Source organism: Mus musculus, chromosome 4, assembly GCF_000001635.26.
Source record: "Mus musculus strain C57BL/6J chromosome 4, GRCm38.p6 C57BL/6J".
NCBI classification, from domain to species: Eukaryota; Metazoa; Chordata; class Mammalia; order Rodentia; family Muridae; genus Mus; species Mus musculus.
Window position 1 is genome coordinate 112471322 of NC_000070.6, and position 19178 is coordinate 112490499.

The 19178-nt window shown below is 39.5% G+C and overlaps 1 pseudogene; it reads left to right on the forward strand.

Annotated features, from left to right (window-relative positions):
- The first annotated feature begins 2507 nt into the window (after positions 1–2507).
- The window catches only part of Gm12819, a 47703-nt pseudogene continuing 31032 nt past the window's right edge, over positions 2508–19178 (forward strand).

A 19178-nucleotide genomic window follows, 5' to 3' on the forward strand; every position in this document is an offset into this window, starting at 1 on the left:
AAGTAAAACATATCTAATCATTCTCTGACAAATTTTACTGTGTGCTCATCCTCATGCTTATCATTGTCTGGAATGATTTTGTTATTGAGTTACTTATTTTCTCCCCCAATGTCCAAGCTTGGGAGAACAAATTTTGTTTGTAATATCTATAATACCTTTTTCATTGCCTTTACCAAAAAATGTTAATATGAGTGGTGCTCAAATGTGTATTTGAATAAAGGCAAACTCATGAGGTATGGAGAGGAGAGATGCTTCAGAATATTCTCAAAACACAATACTCCCAGGTTCAGCTCCATACTCAAAGTTTGTTCTAATTTACCTCAGATTCAGTCATCTTTACTAAGACTAGAAAACCTAAAAATGTATGATTGCACTTCCAACCTTCTCCCTACTTCTCATTCCTATAACCCTAGTTTCTATACATCACATTTCAGGGGTACATTTTAGACTTTTTGTTTTCATGACCTTCAAAAACTCAATGATTGTGATCCTCACACTATGTTTTAAAAATCATGCTAGCAAGTGTTCTGAGTTTCAGAAGACTAGAATATGAAAGTAGAGAAATAAATGTGTAAATGAAGAGAACAAACTTCCTCTACTTTTCATAGAAGACAAACTTGGTGCTTTATCCCATGGAGGACTAAGCCAAGAAATTGTTAAGTCTGAAGCCTGACCAACTGTGAAAATATTCAAAGAGGAGGAGAACTGTAAGTGTCTCAAGGGCAACTCTGCTTCCTATTTCAGATATGTATAATTTAGAATGCCAGATTGATCAGGTATATTCAAAGGTTATTTATGCTGACACAAGGGATGGATGGGTAGATGGATGGATGAATAGATGAATGGATGGAGAAATGAACATATGAATGATGAAATGAGTATTTGTTCTCAGTCTTTTTTTTTAAATTTGTAACTGTGAGTGGAAACGCTGACTTAGAGACACATTATGAAGATTTTTGTAAGTTTAGACAATGCTGTGTTACTTTGAACAGCAGCTGCAGGCTATAGAGTTGTCTGAGTGTCCTCTAGAGGTAATACTTCAGTACTACAGGATGTTTCCAGGCTACTGATTCAGTAGATAGCACAGCATGAAGGCTCCTGATTGTGGTCAATAGTTAGCAGAAATCAAGTTTTACATAGCCACAGCCAACAATCTACCTCAATTTCCCTGATCATCACAAAGCACACTTATGTCCAATTTCCTAACAGACCCTGGTGCATTTCCTTTAGAATTTTATTGGTGCCAAATCAATTTCTTTCTTCAAAAGTTACTACTGATGCATTCTTACATTATGGTTATCAATGTGACTTGGCCAATTCAGATTCACAGGTCACTTTCTGAACTGGACAGATCACCATCTCCCCTCTCCTAATCATCCAAGGAGCACCCTGGACATCTCTGAAATGTTCTTGGAATCAGATTACCACTTCTAGAAGACCATACTCTACTACAGTTCTAGAACAATGGAACATTTGCGCATGTGTACCTTTATGTGGTGGGAATCACTGAAATGCAGCAAGACCTGATGCTGATGTCCCAGCTCTGATACTTGCAAAATGTACAAATTGTTGAGACACAGGCCAATTATTTAACCATTTGGGGACCAGATTTCCCAGCAATTAAATATGAAAAACATACATCATAGTCATAAACTAAGAATTAACAATTACGTTTATTGTTTACATGGAAACTAGGAAAATTCCTGAAGCAAAGTACTAAGAAAATGCTAGCTCAATCTATTATGACAACAACAATATTAATTATGAAATTTCTCACCTATTTATTAAAATGTGTACACAGGTGTTATTTGCCAAGATAGAACTTTACAATTTTTTTTCATTCAGAGAACCTTTCCATGGCTTCAGTCTGACAGTTGATGGATAGTCTCTTATCTTGATTCAGTCCTTTGACTTTTGCTCCTAATACTTTGGCTGCATCTTTCAGTTACTGCAAACAGCAAAGGATCACACTAAAAAAATAAAATGACCATAACAGGATTCTTTAGATCTACAGAGAGTGCTCTTTGCACAATGTCTTTTTCCCGAGATGCTAAATCAGTTTGGGATCCTGTGTCTTGCTCTCTGACAATAATCAAGATCAGACCCTGACAGGCTGAGTTCATTTGGGAGCATTGTAAATTCTTCCTGCCAAACAATATTCTTGGAAAAGTCAGGAAGGGGTGCTGTTATAGGAGTTATTATAGGCCTTGAGCAATAACAAGAAAATGTCATGCAACCTGTTTTCATGTTCAGGTGTCTGCAGCAAGGCAACCGGTATTGTGTAGCACTCAATTGGGTGTGGTTCTTACTGCTGACATTGTTTCATGTGGTTTCTTTATCTCATCCGGAGCATCTATCATCTGGGTGTAGCCCAATCCGGACCCAGTTAGCTATCTCTTGTGAATTCTTACTCAATGACCAGAGAGAGTGCAGGAGGGCGTGGGCAGGAATATAAAATGTGCTTCACACATTTCCTCTTCAGTAATGGGGTCTTATAATTATGTCCGATGTGCAACCAACGAGACTATTTAAAGAAGCTATTGATATTAAGAATTAAGTTTTTGCTCTATAATGTAATGTCTATAATTGTCTTACAAGGTAATATTTTAAAATATGTATTACATATACTTGAAGGTATGGAATAATTTTGAATTTACTGTCATTTCCTTTGTGAATTATGTATGTCATTCATATGTAATTATACTTATAACATTTCCTTATGTTTTCCTACTTTATTTTTAGTTAAGAATTTTAAAATTTATTCTTTTACACTTTCATATGTATATACTCAATGTATCTTGATCCTCTCCAAACCAAATCCCTCCGCATTCCATTCAGATCACACCAACCTTCCACTTAATCATTAAATCCTTTTTTGTGTGTGAATCTATTTAGTGCCACCTACATGTACATATGCTTGAGGCCATTCCATCCACCGCAGCAGGACAACTTTCTAGCAGCCATAACCTCAAGAAAAATTATGACCCTTCCACCAGCAGCCAATAATTGTAATAAGTGCCTCAGCTACTAGTAACTCCTTATGCTTTTATACTGTCTCCACAATATGGCATTTTACAGCACTAATCTCCCGTCCTTTAGCTGTTACAACCATTCTTTGGGCTTCTACTATTCTCTTTTCTAACTCTCAAGAGCATAGATATAAATGTCTTATTTGGGGTTGATCACTAAAAACTCATTTATACTTACAACTTTGACCAGTTATAAGCATATTTTTAAATTTTAGTTTTATTCTCTCATATATTACATCTCCACAGCAATTTCACTCTTGGTCTCCTTCTTCCAGTATCTTTCCCCATCTCCGTTTGATTCTACATACATCCATCCTCTGACTTCTCTCAGAAAAGATTAACTTCCCATGGATATTATCCAAACAGGGAATACTAATTTACAATAAGACAAGGCACATATAAACACATCAAGTCAGGATAACTAGTGACAAAAGGGTTCCAAGAGCAGAAAAAAGCATGAGAGACAAACGCTTGTCCCCAGTTAGGAATTCTTCAAAAACAAAACAAAACTAAACTAAACAAAATAAAACAAAATAATAATAATAAAAAACCCCAAGGTATTCAGCCATAACATATTTGCAAATGTCCTGAACAGACCCCTACCATCTCCCTGATTTCTTTAAGCCCCAACAAATCTTAATTTCTTGATTCTGTGGGCATTGTTTTTGGGGTGTTCCTGACCTCTCTGGGTCCTTCTTCTCTGCCACAGCATTCCCCAAGCTCTATTGAATTTTTGGTTTTAGGAGTCTGCATCTTTTCCTATCAGTGCTGGATGAAGTTTCTATGTATCTGAAATGTTTATGCTAAGCTCCAATACCAGAACACTCTGCAGGCAGGACACCTTGTAGGTTAAAGGCTGTGTGGTTGGGTTGGTGTCTTAATGACTCATTGCCTAGTTACTGAATATGGCCAGTTCAGGTTCCATATTCCCCTTTATTAGGAAACATTGTTAGGGCTACTACTATAGATTCCATGGAGTTTTCATTGCATTAGGTTTCTATCTCATGCTCAAAATACACACAAATTTCAGTCTTTTCTCCATTTCTGATAGTTCTTGTTTCCAACCCCACCAGCCCATAAACATAAGGAAAATATATTCTATTCCCCTTTCCCAGGATCCATTTGGATTATTCTAAGTACCAATACCCAGTTATACCACCACCATTTGTTGAAGCTGACTCCTTTTTTTCTATTTTATTTTTTTGGCTCCTTCTTCAAAAATCAGGTGTCCATAGGTATATGGATTTATATCTGGGTCTCTGATTCAATTTCTATTTCTAAACATGTCTGTTTTTATACAAATATCATAGTGTTTTTATTAGTAAAAATCTATACTAAAGTTTAAAATCAGGGATGTTGATGTCTCCAGAAGTTCCTTTATTGTGTAGGATTGTTGCAGATATCCTGTATTTTTTTTATTCCATATGAAATTTAGTCAAGGTCTTTCAAGGTCTGTAAGAATTATATTGGAATGTTGCATTGAATCTGCAGATTTCTTTTGGTAGGATGGACATATTTACTATGTTTATCCTACTGATACATGAGCATGGGAAATCTTTTAATCCAATTTCTTCTTCAATTTCCTTCTTCAAAGACTTGAAAGATTCACCATTCAGGTTTTTCACTTTCTTGGTTTGAGTAGAATAAAGATCTTTATTTCTGGGAATCAAAGAATGATATTTTCCTGATTTCTTTCTCTGTCACTTATATAGAGGAGGGCTACTGATATTTTTGGTTGATCTTTTATCCAACCACCTTGATGAAGATTTTTTCAGCTGTAAGAATTTTATGGTAGAATTTTTGGGGTGATGTATACTATCATATTATTGGCAAATATTGATACTTGCATTTTTTTCTTTCTTATTTGTATCCTTTGATCTCCATTAGTTGTTTTATTGCTCTAGCTAGAACTTCAAGTATATATTAAGAGATGTGAGAAAGTACAGAGCTTTGTCTTGTTTCTGACTTTAGTGGAATTTCTTTGGATTTCTCTCTATTTCATTTGATGTTGGCTATAGGCTTGCTGTAAATTTCCTTTATTATGTTTATGTATGTTCCCTGCATTTTTTAACTCTTCAATACTTTAAAGGGATATTAGATTTTGTAATTTTGTTTATCAGCATCTAATGAAATGATCATAAGTTTATTTATACAGTGGAATACATTGGCAGATTCATATCCTGAAGCACCTAATCATCTCTGTAATGTAGTCTCTTTCATCACAATGTAGTTGGATGAACTTCTTCATATATTTTGGATTAAATACACAAGTATTTTATTGATTAATTACACATTGATGTTCATGAGTGAAATTGGTCTCTAATTCTCTTTGAATCTTTTTGTGGTTTGAGTAACAGATTGGCTTGGGTGTCATAAAATGAATACATCAATATATCCACTGTTTCTTTCGTATAAAATAAACTAAGGTGTATTGACATCAGCTCATCCTTAAGCCTCTTGTAGAATCTTGTGCCAAAGCTCTCTGACCTTGGGACTTTTTATAGAGTGGGGTCTACTTTTAATTGCTGCTTCTATTTCTTTTAGCATTACACATCTATTTGAAATGTTCTTGGTTTACTTTTGGTAAATGGTATCTATCCAGAAAATGGTCCATTGCATTTTGCTTTTCTAATTTTCTAGAGAACAGATTTTTCTAGTATGAACTAAAGAGTGCAGATCTGGATCTACTTCTGACCTTGGAATATTCAGGCATCATTTTGAGCTGGGCCAGGATGAAAGAAAAAAATGGACCTAGATTTCAATGCTGTCTGTTGTTATATCTTCCTTCCTATTTCTGATTTACTTAACTTGGGCATTTTCTTTCTGCTTTTTCATTAGTTTGAATACGGGTTTGTATCTTGTTGATTTGTGTTTAGAGAACCAACTCTTTGTTTCATTGATTCTTTGTATTATTTTTGTTATTGTTGTTTCATTTTATTGAGTATAGCCCTCTTGGTTATTTCTTTGTTGTGTTTGATTCTTATTTTGTTTTTCTATACCTTTTGGTTGTGGTATTACTTTGCTAGTATGAGATCTCTCCAATTTCTCTAAGAAGGCATTTAATGCTATGACTTTTTCTTTTAGCATAATTTTCATTGTGTACATAAGTTGGGGTATGCGATGGTTTGTATATCCTTGAACCAGGGAGTGGCACCATCTGAAGGTGTGTCCTTGTTGAAATAGGTGTGACCTGGTTGGAATGGGTCACTGTGGGTGTGGGTATAAGATCTTCACCCTAGTTGCCTGGAAGTCAGTCTTTCACTAGCAGCCTTTGGATGAAGACATAGAACTCTCAGCTCCTCCAGTGCCATGGCTGCCTGGATACTGCCATGCTCCCACCTTGATGATAATGGACTGAACCTCTGAACCTGTAAGCCAGCCCCAATTAAATGTTGTTTTTTTTTAAATAAGACTTGCCTTGGTCATGGTGTCTGTTCACAGCAGTAAAACCGTACACTAAGACAGGGTATGTTTGCATTCACTTTTTCTGGGTTCTACGAAGTCTTCAATTTCTTTTGTCATTTCTGTCTTGACCAAGATTTTATTCAGTATAATGTTGTTTAGTTTTCATGAGTTTGTAGGCTTTTTCTTGTTTTTGATCTTTAATTCTAGATTCATCTGTGGTGGTCAGATAAAATTCAAAAGGTTATTTCAATTTTCTTATATCTGTTGAGATATTCTCTATGATGAATATAAGGTTAATTTGGAAAATGTTCAAGTAGATGCTGAGAAGGAATATTCTCTTGTGTTTGGGTTAAATGTTCTGTAGATATTTATTAGGCCATTTGATCCACAATATCTGTTAGCTCTGTTATTTCTCTTTGCAATTGCTTGAACTCTCTATCCTTTGGTGACAATGCAGTATTGAAGTCTCCCATTATTAGTGTGTGACATTCCCATTATTAATGTGTGATAATTCTTCCATTAATATTGTGCTATATTAATTACCAATGATTCTTTTACAAATGTGTTTACTCTTGCATTTGGGGCATATATATTATGAATTGCTACATAAGTTTGGTGGATTTTTAATTTGATGAGTATGAAATATGCCTGTTTATCTCTTTTGATTAAATTTTGTTTGGAGTCTATTTTATTACATATTAGAAAAGCAACAAAGCTTACTTCTTGGGTCCATTTTCTTGTACCATGTTCTCCAATTTTTTTTTTTCTGAGATAATGTCTATCTCTGTTGTTGAGGTGTTTTTCTTGTATGCAGGAATAACCAGGACTTGTTTTGTACCCATTCAGTTTGACTGTATCTTGTTATTGGATACTTCTTTAATTAATATTGTGACATATTATATACAAATACTTATTAATTCCTGTTATTTTGTTTTTGCTGATTACTGTGGTAGATTACTGATCATGGCTGGGCTACTTCCTCACCTCCAAGTTGCCAATCTACCCTCCTCTAATATTCCCTAGTTATTACTCACTAAACGCTATATTCCTTCTTTGCTGCCCTGTACTCCATTGGACAGCCCTCCAAAGGAAGCTTTTCCCCAGCTACTACATGGCGATTATGCTCTCTGTCCTGCACATTCTCAGGCATGGCATATTGGTTCTTCTTCTCCAGTCATGGTTAGTCTCCTCCCTCCTCCTCCTTCCTTGGTTCCTTGCCCAGTAATTGTAAATTTCCCACCTCTGTTCCCCTGTCCAGCAATTGCCTAGCCACAACTTTATTTACCAATTAAAACCAACTTGGGACAGGGTTCTCTCAGTGTCTTATGTGAGGAAGAATGATAAGGAATGTCTTTCTTTAGGTTAGGAAAATATTCTTCCACGGTTTTATTAAATGTATATTCTAGTTCTGGAGCTGAATCATTCTCCTTATTCTATTCAATTTGTTTTCAGGCTTGGTCTTTTCATAGTATTTCAGATGTCCTTGAAGTATTCTGTTAGGAATATTTCAAATTTATCATTTTCATTGACTGAGTAATCTATATCTTATATCCCTGAGTTTCTTTCATTCATCACTTGTATTCTGTTGGACATGTAGTTCCAATACCTGGCCAAAGAGGGACCCAACAGAAGCCCAGAGGGCACAGGATCCATGGAGCAGCTGAGAAAAGTAAGCTTACAGTTTCCATCTGATACCAGGAGCTAACCCTGTGCCACAGCTCTCCATACCCAAATTCCACCCAAAGAGAGTTGGTCACTCAGGAGAGCTGACACACCTAAGAAAACAGGTTCACAGGAAGGACAAGCTCCAGTCAGAGAGAGTAAAACCAGATAACCATATAGCGAGGGGAAAGCACAACAACTTAAACAACAGAAGCCAAGGCTAATTGGCATCATCAGAAACCAGTTGTCCCACGACAGCAAACCCGGGATACCTCATCACCCCTGAACAGTAACATTTTGATTTAAAATCTATTCTAATGATGATGATAGAGGACTTTCAGACGGACATACATAACTCCATTAAGGAAATATAAAAGAATACAGATGATCAGGTAGAAGCCTTTAAGCAGACACACATAAATTACTAAAAGAAATCCAGAAAAACACAACCAAACAGGTGAAGGAATTGAACAAAACCACCCAGGATCTAAAATCAGAAATAGAAACAATAAAGAAATCACAAAGGGAGACAACCCTACAAATAGAAAATCCTGGAAAGAAATCAGGAGTCATTGATGCAAGCCTCACCAACAGAATACAAGGGATAGAAGTGAAAATTTCCCGTGTAGACAATACCATAGAAAACATTGACACAACAGTGAAAGAAAATGCAAAATTCGAAAAGCTGCTAACCCAAAAGATCCAGGAAATCCAAAACACAATGACAAGACCAAACATAAAGATAATAGGTATAGAAGAGAGCATTAATATTCCCAACTCAAAGGGCCAGTAAATATCTTCAACAAAATTATAGAAGAAAACTTCCATAACCTAAAGAAAGAGATACCCAAAAATATATGTAATAAGCCTATAGAACCCTAAAGAGATTGAACCAGCAGAGAAATCCCACCCATAATTTAATAATCAAAACAGCAGATGCACAAAATTAATAAAAAAGATTATTAAGATATTCTGCCTGTACCTCACGGAGGTTGCCAAGGGCCCCAGAGGACTCTCCACAGGGCAGAACCTCCTGAACACATCAGGATCATGGGTGAGTGGAACACAGCATCAGCTCCAAAGAATCAAGGAGGGATGTGCCAGCAGGAACAGGGACAAAGGAACCCCACCTGAACAGAGACTGGTATTCTTTCCGGTCAGGGCCAGCCCCACATTCTTCCACATGAACCCGGCCTCATCGAGGGCACCAGAGGACTCTCCATGTCGCAGGACCCCTAGCACACCCAAGACCTCATGATCACTGGAGAGCACATGGGTGACAGAAGCAACAGAGCTTCTTGGACAGGGTCCCTTCAGGCCTTCATCCTCAGCCAGGAGGCAAAGCTGAGACCCAGACCCCAGGTAACCATCCTTGCCAGAGGAGAGCGGGCCTACAGGGGGGCTCTGGCCCCAGGACTCAGGAGGTAGATCAGAGCTCCAGACTTCTGGACACCTGCCTTGCAAGAGGAGAGCTTTCCTGCAGAGAGTGCTCTGACCACTGGGAATCAGGGGAGATTTGGACTCCCAGGAGAGCTGACAGAGGCTAACAGAATCACAGGAGGATCAAGCTCCAGCCAGAGACAGCTAGAACATTAACACCAGAGATTACCAGATGGTGAAAGGCAAATATAAGAATCTTACTAACAGAAACCAAGAACACTGGGCATTATCAGAACCCAGTTTGCCCACCACTGCAAGTCCTGGATAGCTCAACACACCTGAAAAGCAAGACTCGGATTTAAAATCATATCCCATGATGGTGGTAGAAAATATTAAGATGGGGATTAATAACTCACATAAAGAAATACAGGAAAACACTGCTAAACAGTTAGAAGCCTTTAAAAAGGAACCACAAAAATCCTTCAAGGAATTACAGGAAAGCACTGCTAAAAAGTAGAAGACCTTAAAGAGGAAACACAAAAATTCCTTAAGGAACTACAGGAAAACAAAACCAAACACGTGATCGAATTCAACAAAACCATCCAAGATATACAAATGGAAGTAGAAACAATGAAGAAAACCCAAAGGGAGACAACACTGGAGATAGAAACCCTAGGAAAGAAATCAGGAACCACAGATGTGAGCATCAGCAACAGAATATAAGAGAGGGAACACAGAATCTCAGGTACAGAAGATTCCATAGAGAACATGGACACAACAATCAAAGAAAATGCAAAAAGATACTCACTCAAAACATCCAGAAAATCCAGGACACAATGAGAAGACCAAACTTATGGATAATAGTAGATGAGACTGAAGCTTTTCAACTTAAAGGACCAGCAAATATCTTCAACAAAATTATAGAAGAAAACTTCCCATACCAAAAGAAAGAGATGCCCATGAACATACTAGAAGCCTACAGAACTCCAAATATACTGGACCAGAAAAGAAATTCCTCCTGACACATAATAATCAGAAAAACAAATGCTCTAAATAAAGACATAATATTAAAAGCAGTAAGGGAAAAAAGTCAAGTAACATAAAGGCAGGCCTATTAGAATTACTCCATACTTCTCACCAGAGACTATGAAAGTCAGAAGATCCTGGACAGATTTTATACAGAGACTAAGAGAATACAAATGCCAGCACAGGGTACTATACCCAGCAAAACTCTCAATTACAATAAATAGAGAATCCAAAATATTACATGAGAAAACAAAATTCACACAATATCTTTCCAAGAATTCAGCCCTTCAAAGGATAATAAAGGGAAAACACCAAGACAAAGATGGAAACTATACCCTAGAAAAAGCAAGTAAGTAATGCTTCAACAAACCTAAAAGAAGACCACCACAAGAACAGAATCCCAACTTTAAAACCAAAAATAACAGGAAGCAACAATTACTTTTCTTTAATTTCTCTTAACATCAATGGAATCAATTCCCCAATAAAAATACATAGACTAATAGACTAGCTATACAAACAGGACCCAACATATTGTTGCATACAGGAAACCCACCTCAGGGACAAAGACAGACACTACCTCAGAGTAAATTCTGGAAAAAAAAAAAAAACTCCAAGCAAATGGTCCAAAGAAACAAGCTGGAGTAGCCATTCTAATATCAAATAAATTTGACTTCAAACACAAAATTATCAAAAAAAAAAAAAAAAAAAAAAAAAAAGACAAGAAGGGGCACTTCTACCAAGATTAACTCTCAATTCTAAACATCTATGCTCTAAATGCAAGGGCAGCCACATTCATTAAAGGAACTTTAGTAAATCTCAAAGAACTCACTGCAACTCACACAATAATAGTGGGAGACTTCAACACTCCACTCTCAAAAGTGGACAGATCCTGGAAACAGACACTAAACAGAGACACATTGAAACTAAAAAAAGTTATGAAACAAATGGTTTTAAATGATATAACGAACATTTTTTTCCTAAAACAAATGGATATAACTTCTTCTCAGCACCTCATAGTCCCTCCCCCAAAGTTGAATATATAATTAGCAACAAAACAGGCCTCAACAGAAAAAAAAAATATTGAAATTGTCCCATGCATCCTATCAGATCACCCCGGACTAAGGCTGGTCTTCAACAACAACATAAATAATAGAAAGCTAACATTCACATGGAAACTGAACAAACTCTATTCAAAGATACCTTGGTCAAGGAAGAAATAAATAAAGAAATTAAAGATTTTTTTAGAGTGTGGAGAGCCGTGCTGTGAGCAATCGCCATTATAAGATGGCGCTGGCTTCCACTGCGCCTAACTAGTAAACAAGCCTTATGCGCAAGTGCAAGAGTAAATTCACACCCAGTCACTGCCCATCTCAGGGCATAGTAATGGGGTGATGGGCGAGCAACTAATCAGGTGCTGTCACACCACATCAGGTGCTGAAACGTCATGCTGAGGGCTTTATAAGCAGCACCATTTTCTGGGTTTGGTGTCTTCCTTATGTTGAAGCAATAAAAGCTTTGCTGTAGAAGGATCCAGTTGTCCGAGTGAATTCATGCCAGCGGGATACTAGCTCGGGTGAGAAGTGGCGCCGAGAAACCCGGGAATTTATCATCACCAGGCGCTGATAGGAGACCCCCCATTTCACGGGGTGGGTTCAGAACTACGGGACACTTTACAGCTCTGCAAGGTACTTACAGTCTTGAAATTTCTCCAGAGTTAGACACCCTTTTGATTGTTTTCACAGTGATTATTCCTTCCCTTTCAGTTTCATTTTGCTTCCACCGCTGGAACTGCTGACTAGTTCTCAGTCGAGGTCAGGCCTGGACAGCGACCTGTATGGGGGTCTCCCACTCTGTGGTGACTACCTTACAGTCAGTCCTGAAGCAGCATGGCTTGAAAGTCGCCACCAAGACACTAGAAGGCTTTAGATCGCATAGCACCGTGGTTTGCATGCTCAGGGTCTTTAACTATCCCCTCTTGGGAGAAACTCAAGGGAGATTTAGTTAGGGAACTGGAGAACGGAAAATTAAAGCAGGAACCATGCCATTGTGGAAGCTGATAAGATCGTGTTTAAAGGACGAGGAATGTCAGCAAGTGGTTAAGGCAGGTCAGAGAATTCTGGATGAAATTTAAGACAGTCTATCAGAGGTAGAGCGGGGAGAGAGATTAGGAGCAAAACGGACACATGGTGTACCAATTAAGCATACAGGCCTTTCCACGGACCTTGAGCCTGAGGAAAAGATAATGTCGGGAAAGAATACCCGGGGTGAGTTTGGAAGGAAGGAGAAGGAAAAAGAGAAGAAGAAAGATCAATCAGCAGAGGTCCCTAGGAGAAGGAACCTATACCCGCAACTAGATGAGTTTAAGGACCTAGCTCTTAGTAGCTCAGAATCAGATGAGGGACTTAGCCCCTCTGAGGAAACGGACTTGGAGGAGGAAGCAGTTCGTTATGAGGGAGAAAGGTACAAGCAAGATAAAATGCAAGCTAATCAGTCCAGAAAAAGGCCAAAAGCAGCTGGTGAAAGCCAGCTTGCTGCTCTGCCTCCGGACTGTTGGCTTCAGGGTCCTAGTGCACCTCTGCCTTATGTGCAGAGGTATCATTCAGATTCATTCATTCCAAAAGAGGAACAGTGGAAAATGCAACAGGCATTTCCAGTTTTTGAAGGAGCCAAGGGAGGGCGAGTTCACACTCCAGTGGAGTATATATAGATTAAGACACTTGCCGAGTCTGTCTGTAACTATGGAGTCAGCACCAATTTCACTATAGCACAATTCAAAAGGCTTGCAGCTTCGGCAATGACTCCTGGAGATTGGACAATGGTGGTGAAAGCTGTGGTTCCAAATATGGGAATGTATCTTGAGTGGAAAGCATTATGGTAGGATTTCTGCCAGATGTAGGCAAGGGCTAATGCCACCATGGAAGGGGATCAAAGAATGTGGACTTTTGAATTACTTATAGGTCAGGGACAGCACGCTGCTAATCAGACAAATTATCATTGGGGAGCATATGCTCAGAGTTCAGCTGCCACTGTTAAGGTGTAGAAAGCACTCTCTAGGAAGGGGGAGGCAAGTGAACATTTGACAAGAATTACCCAGGGCGCACAGGAGTCATTCTCAGATTTTGTGGCCAGAATGACGGAGGCAGCAGGGAGGATATTTGGAGATCCAGAGGCAGCTATGCCTTTAATTGAACAGCTGGTTTATGAACAAGCTAAGCAGGAATGCAGATCAGCAATCACACCTAGAAAGAGTAAGGGGTTACAGGACTGGTTAAAGGTTTGCTGTGAGCTTGGAGGGCCACTTACTAATGCTGGATTGTCAGCTGCCATTCTGCAGGGGCGGAGGCGCTCGGACTCAGCAGAGCTCAAACTTTGCTTTAATTGTGGCAAACCAGGGCATTTAAAAAAGGACTGCAGAGTCCCCATATAAAGGACAGTGCCAGGGTTGTGTACTAAGTGTGGAAAAGGATACTATTGGACCAAAGACTGTCGCTCAATTAGAGATATACAAGGCAGGCTCTTGCAGCCAGGGCCCCCTCAAGTGGTAGAAAATGAGAATGAAGGCATTTCAAAAAATGAGTTTTGGGCCCCAAGTCCCAGGGCCCCAAAACATATGGGACTCCGATGGGAAACAAGTGGAGACCACGGTCCGCAGAGTAACAGAAGGCTCGGCTAGATTGTACCTCCGTGCCTCCATCCAATTCATGCTGATGCCTCAGCTGGGAGTACAGCCAATTCCTACTGATTATAAGGGGCCTTTGCCATCTGAAATTGTCGGCCTAATTTTGGGCTGGGCTTCCCTCACCTTACAAGGCCTTATTGTCCACCCTGGAGTTGTAGATCAGGATTATAAAGGGGAACTTCAGGTTCTCTGTTCCTGCCCTCAAGGTGTCTTTTCTATATCACAAGGGGACAGAATAGCTCAACTAATAATTTTGCCAAGCCTACATGGCTGTTTTCCCTCCTCCGGTATTTCCCTCGAGGACGAGCTCCCAGAGGGATTGGTTCTACTGGAAATGATTCTGCTTAACTTAATAATGTCTTTAGATTCCAGTCCATCCTTGGAGTTATTATAGAAGGGAAACAATTTAAGGGAATTTTAGATACAGGAGCAGACAAAAGTATTGTTTCTTCCCACTGGTGGCCAAAAACCTGGCCCATCACTCAGTCATCACACTCTTTACAAGGGTTAGGCTACCAGTCTTTTCCCACTCTTAGCTCCCATTCTTTGAGATGGCAAGCGCCTGAAGGTCAAACAGGACAATTCACTCCTTATGTCTTATCACTCCCAGTTAATCTCTGGGGGAGAAATGGGAATGACCTTGACTAATGAATACTCACCACAAGCTGTTCAAATGATGAGAAAAATGGGCTATACAGAAGGAAAAGGATTAGGGAAAGGAGAGCAGGGTAAGCTTGAACCTATCCCTCAAGAAGGTAATATTGGGAGACAAGGTTTGGGATTTTTTTAGAAGTGGCTGTTGAGGATTCCATGCCCATACCATGGCTTACATAGGAAGCTGTATGAATTCCTCAATGGCCTCTTTCCTCTGAAAAATTAGAAGCAGCCACAAGTTTGATTTCTGAACAGCTACGCTTAGGTCATTTAGAACCCTCTACCTCACCCTGGAATACACCAATTTTCGTAATTAAGAAACAATCTGGCAGATGGCGCTTATTACATGACCTCAGAGAAATTAATGCACAAATGTGCCTGTTTGGGCCAGTTCATCGAGGGCTACCATTGCTTTCTGCCGTACCAAAAAATTGGGAGATTATAATCATAGATATTAAAGACTGTTTTTTCTCTATACCTCTGTGCCCTCAAGATAGGCAAAGATTCGCATTTACCATCCCAGCCATTAACCATTTGGAACCTGATCAATGTTACCAATGGAAGGTTCTACCTCAGGGGATGGCAAATAGTCCTACCATGTGCCAACTGTACGTGCAATTGGCACTTAAATCAGTTAGAAATTATTTTCCATCCTTGCTTCTAGCTCTATATATGGATGACATTCTCATTTGCCATAAAAATCCACAGTTTTTGCAAGATGCATACCCTATATTAATACAGACATTAGGGCAATGGGGATTGCAGGTAGCCACTGAGAAGGTGCAAGTTGCTCAAATGGGAACCTTCCTTAGGTCACGCATTTATCCTGACAAAATTGTTCCTCAAAAATTAGAAATCCGCAAAGATTAATTATATACCTTAAATGATTTTCAAAATTTGTTGGGAGATATTAATTGGCTGAGACCATTTTTGAAAATTCCATCAGTAGAGTTAAAGCCTTTATTTGATATCTTAGAAGGAGATACTCACATCTCCTCCCATAGAGCACTTACCCCAGCTGCCTGCCAAGCTTTACAAACTATAGAAAAGGCCTCACAAGATGTCCAATTATTATGCATTGATAAGTCAAAGTCATTTGAATTGTGTGTATTAAAAACTGCACAGTTGCCAACAGCAGTCTTGTGGCAAAATGGACTCTTATTGTGGGTCCACCCTAATGCTTCCCCTGCAAAAATCATTGAATGGTACCCTAATGCAGTCGCTCAACTTGCACTTATGGGAATAAAAGCTGCCATCACTCATTTTGGAGAAGAACCTCATATACCTTATACCTTTGCTCAAGTTCGAACCCTGGCAGCAATGACTGATGATTGGGCAGTCTTAGTTACCTCCTATTCAGGAAAAATTGATAATCATTTTCCTAAACATCCAATTTTGCAGTTTGCCTTAACTCAAGCCATAGTGTTTCCAGTAATTACACCCAAACACCCACTTGCAGATGGGGTGGTAGTATATACAGACGGATCCAAATCTGGCATAGGTGCATATGTAATAAATGACCAAGTAACATCCAAGCAATATAATGAGACATCACCCCAGGTTATAGAGTGTTTAGTGGTACTAGAGGTCCTTAACACTTTCCCAGGACCGCTTAATATTATATCTGATTCCTTATATGTAGTCAATGCAGTGAATACACTTGAAGCTGCTGGCTTAATTAAATCATCTAGTAATCTTACTCACATTTTTCAACAAATTCAGTCAGCCTTGTTACACAGAAGACATCATGTCTATATTACTCATGTCAGAGCTCATTCTGGCCTTCCTGGCCCTATGTCTCATGGAAGTGACTTAGCAGATAAAGCCACTAGAATCGTGGCTGCTGCTCTGTCCTCGCAGACAGAAGCTGCAAGGGAATTTCATAAACGCTTTCACGTGACTGCTGAAATTGTACGCCACCGTTTTACTTTAACCAGAAAGGAAGCTCGTGATATTGTCACCCAGTGTCAAAACTGTTGTCAATTTTTACCTACTCCTGATATAGGGGTAAACCCCTGAGGTGTCAGGCCATTACAAGTCTGGAAAATGGATGTCGCACATATTTCCTCTTTGGGGCGAAATCAGTATTTACATGTTTCTATTGACACATGCTCTGGTGTAATGTTTGCCACACCTTTAACAGGTGAAAAAGCCTCTCATGTTATACAGCACTGCCTAGAAGCCTGGAGTGCTTGGGGCAAGCCCACAATCCTAAAAACAGACAATGGGCCAGCATATACTTCTGCTAAATTTCAACAATTTTATCATCAAATGGATGTCACTCACCTGACTGTCCTTCCTTATAATCCTCAAGGACAAGGCATTGTGGAACGTGCCCACCGCACACTCAAGTCTTATTTTATAAAACAAAAATGGGGAGTTGATGAGACTCTGCCCTCAGTCCCAAGAGTAGTTGTCTCCATGGCACTCTTAACACTTAATTTTTTGAATCTCGATGAGCAAGGTCGTTCTGCAGCTGAGCGACATAGCACAGACCCTGATAGACCAAAAGAACTGGTCAAATGGAAGGATGTTTTAACTGGTCTGTGGAAAGGCCCAGATCCTATTTTGATAAGATTCAGGGGAGCTGTCTGTGTTTTTCTACAGAGTGAAGACAACCCATTTTGGCTGCTGGAATGACTCACCCACAAGTTATTCATCAAGGATGGTGGAAGATGCTGACCTCCTGAGCACTGTTCCTGATCCTGACAACTCTGAACTTGTCTCAGGTTCCTATAATAATGGGCTAAAAGAGATGGGCCATTCTCTCGACTTTCCCTAAACCAATTCCAATTCGCCATGATGCTATAGTTTTTCCAAAATTCTTTACTATTAATAAAACAGTGGATTTGCCATATCTACCCTATGATCCCACCTGAGCACCATTAGGAGAAAATCACTCTTTACTAGAACAGGGTTCTTTATGTTTTCAAATTAATGGACCAGGAAAATGTATCAACCTCACAGCCTGAGCCTTAGGAATGTTTAATAAGCACCGAGGAGGCTTGGGGAGCACAACGCAAGATACTTCCAATGCAGATATAACCATTACAAATCGGACCTTCTGGCAGGGGGCAATTTGGGTTTATGGTACATTTCTAACACCTAACTTTTCAAACAAAGAAAGTCCCCACCAACCAAGAATAGCCCCCCATTGTAGCTTGGAAGATGAAGGGCTGATCCTGACCTGGTCTAATTGTCAATCCTCTATCACTCGTTGGGCAGATCAGAATAAAACCTTTTCCTTTTATCCCAACATGATGGTTGACCTAGAGAAGGAATTTGCCATGAAAAAGGAACTTTTCATACAGGACATTAGAATGCATCCCTTTCACAAGTGGATGCTTTGTGGAGTCAATGGCAGTTGTACAGAACTCAATCCTTTGATCTTTATCCAGGGAGGAACAGTTGGAAAGGCTTCTTTTACTGGCATCTCAAGAACTGCTCAGTATTGGGGAATGCATGCTGCCTCCCTGGACTCTTATGGATATACTAATACCAGTGTAGAGATCACTGGGTTCAATAAAAATTTGGTAAACCAGAATAATTATCCACCTACCCCAGTCTGTGTTTACCCCCCTCTCTTGTTTATCCTTTCAAATGATTCATTTGAAGGCTGTTGTAATGATTCTTGTTGGATTTCTCAATGTTGTGATGTAACAAAGGACACCCACGCCATGGTGTCACGGAACCCATGTTGGATCCCTGTTCCAGTGGAAACACCCTCCACCTTATCTCTGTTTAGACAAAATAGAGATTTTGGCATTACTGCCGCTGTGATCATAGCGATTTCAGCCAGTGCTGCTGCTGCTACAGCTGCAGGGTACGCTATGGCTAATACGGTTCAAGCAGGCACAAAATTAAATCAGCTTTCGGTCGATCTGGCTGATGCCATCAATGTTCAAACATCTCCTAGCACGCAGTTGAAGGGAGAGCTGATGATTTTGAATCAGCATCTCGATCTGTTTGAGGAACAAATAAGTGTTCTATACCAGTTGGCCCAGTTGGGCTGTGAAAGAAAATTGGGTGCTTTGTGCATTACCAGTGTCCAATATGAAAATTTTACTCGTGCAGCTAATCTGTCTAGACAGCTCTCCTTTATTCTTGCAGGAAATTGGTCCGAGGGGTTCAATGAGACTCTTGAGGCCCTGAGAGCAGCAGTTTTAAGGATCAATTTGACGTGAGTGGACATGTCGTTGACAGAGGGCCTCTCTTCCAGGATTTCATCTGCATTTTCTTATTTTAAGGAATGAGTGGGGGTAGTTTTATTTACTGCTGCCATCTGCTGTGGACTTGCGTTCATGCTCTGGTTGGTTTGTAAGCTCAGAACCCAACAGAACCGT